Source organism: Berghia stephanieae, chromosome 2 (genome assembly GCF_034508935.2).
Source record: "Berghia stephanieae isolate SIO BIC M18660-M18661 chromosome 2, UCSD_Bste_1.3, whole genome shotgun sequence".
Taxonomy (NCBI): Eukaryota; Metazoa; Mollusca; class Gastropoda; order Nudibranchia; family Aeolidiidae; genus Berghia; species Berghia stephanieae.
Window position 1 is genome coordinate 123,900,150 of NC_088361.1, and position 2,500 is coordinate 123,902,649.

A 2,500-nucleotide genomic window follows, 5' to 3' on the forward strand; every position below is an offset into this window, starting at 1 on the left:
TCTCTGGCCCTTTGCGTATAAAGAGAGTGCTCTATCAACTGAGCTATCGGGGTCCCCAAATATTCTATTGGACTTTTTAAAAATTCAGACGTTATAACTGGGTTTTTTGGAAGGAAGAAACTAATGAAACTCATATTATTTGATTAGTAAAAACACCAAACGAAATTTTAATATTATTGTATTATTTTAAATGACAACACTGCGATAGAAAGGAGTGGTGACAAGAGATGGACAAAAGAAAACAAAAAATCGGATTTGCTACTTGCTAGGTTCGACACACACACACACACAAACACACACATCTTTTGTAGTCACATACATTTCAAACAATAACCCATTAGAGAAGAGGGGTCATGCCTTCACCATAGATCATTGTCATTGCGATCATTATGGTGTAGTAAATTTTGAAATTTACCCGTATAATGGAATCGTCCAAGGCCTGCGCCTCCTGTTCCCCCATCTCACACACGAAAGGGCGGTTTGCGGAGTGGAGGTTGGTGGTCGTCTGCCTGTATGGTCGTCTGTGTCGTTTAGTGTATGGCAAAGGGGGGTGGGTGCGATTAATTAAGTGGGATGGGTGGTGATTGGTGGAAGATAGGCAACCGAAGCAACGAATCGCTGGGGAAGTAGTAGGCTATGGCGCGAGACCGTAGGACCGTGGTCCTTGCAAGGACCGCCCCGCACTAGTTGAAAGGTGATAAGAAGTGAGGACCGTCGCCGGTCTTCCCCTCTGGGACCGGTCTTCGGTTCACAGCTAAAAGACCGTCGGACCGCGGTCCAGACCGATCTTCAGCGCGGCACTACTCTAAAGCAAACACCAAAGGACCTTCGGTGATAACGATGATGACGACGACGACGAAGATTATTATTATGATGATAACGATGATGTGATGATGATGATGATGAAGATTATTATTATTATTATTATTATTATTATTATTATTATTATTATTATTATTATTATTATTATTATTATTATTATTATTATTATTATTATTATTATTATTATTATCACTGTCATTATTAAATTGTAACAGCTAGACGTCTACAGTCCTCCTCATAATAATAATATGTGTACAATAATAACTAAAGAGCACTTGAAGCATGGTGTTTATGGTGAACCCATTAATGCCGGCGTTTCTTTTTTACGAAACTCGCTGAAACCCGCCGAAACCCGCTGAAACCCGACAAAGTTATGGGAAATAGGCAGCAGTGAGGGAACCTGGGACTCAGGGAAGTGTCCACCATTGGCGAGTGAACCTGGGACTGGGTTTCGGCGGGTTTCGTAAAAAAAAAGCAATTAACGAAACCGCCGAAAACCATAGTCTGAGGTTCACTTCTCACTTCTGACCCCCCTGTCCATCCAGAAGTGAATGGGTAGCTGAGTCTATTAGATTTGACGAAAAGTACTTTGCGATAGACTAGCGTCCCATCCAAAGGATAGCAAGCAATTGCTATTGCCCGTTTCACGCTATAGAAACCGGGATAAACTCCGGCTCCATAGGCTCTGAAAGACTACTTTTTTCCTGCATGGGAAGACAGACAGATAATAATAGTATGCGGTGAATGATAATCCTCACAAGTCAAATCTCTGCACATAGAGAATGGGTGACTCATTCTATTTCGATATGACATAAATTTTTTTATCAAAATACGAACATACAAGTTAAATTGTCCCTTTAGTTCTAATTTCTCGAAGAAATACATAAAACTAATGAATGGGAGTCTAAAATTCTTATTCAATTTAATTCACGAAGATTATATGGACGTTTCGGGTTTTCTCCTTTGTCAACAAAACACGATGAATGAGATACTAAATGTGCGTAAATTAACCAGGTAACTGCCGTAGTCTGGAAATATATTATGTATTCAAACATTTGGCAAGAAAAAAACCCCAAACTTGTCTTTCAAAAATCAATCGATTTAAATGACCGTCATCTTGGCAAAAACTCTCTAACCTGGGACTTCTGAAGTTGAGGGTTTTTGCCAGGATGTGGGTCATTTAATTATATCGTTATTTGAAAGACGAGTTTTCTGGACACATTTGAAACCTACATGTTTTTCCAGAGTACGGCAGTTAAGTGGTTAAATTTAAACTTCTATTTCTATTATCTTGTGCGGGTATGTGGTCTAGTGGTATGACACTCGCTTTCGGATCGGAAGGTCCTAAGTTCGAGCCTCACTCGGCGCATACTTGAGCCCTTGGAAAAGACTCTTTACTTACATTCTCTCACCGTACTCAGGTGTAAAATGAGTACCTGGCCGTTAACAGCGTTGTCTCTGTCCGAAAAAAAATGTAATAAAGCCTGACAAGCTTCATGTCTCGTTCTACATGTTACGTGTTGCTGTTGGTCAGCGACCTCCTGTAAATCGCTTTGAGCACATTTAGTGGATATTGCGCTATATAAAAGCTCAGTTCTTTTTTTTTTCTCATTCATTCTTGTTATTTATGTGTACAGGGATGGGGCAATAAATTTCATTTATAATTTTTTTCTCCTCT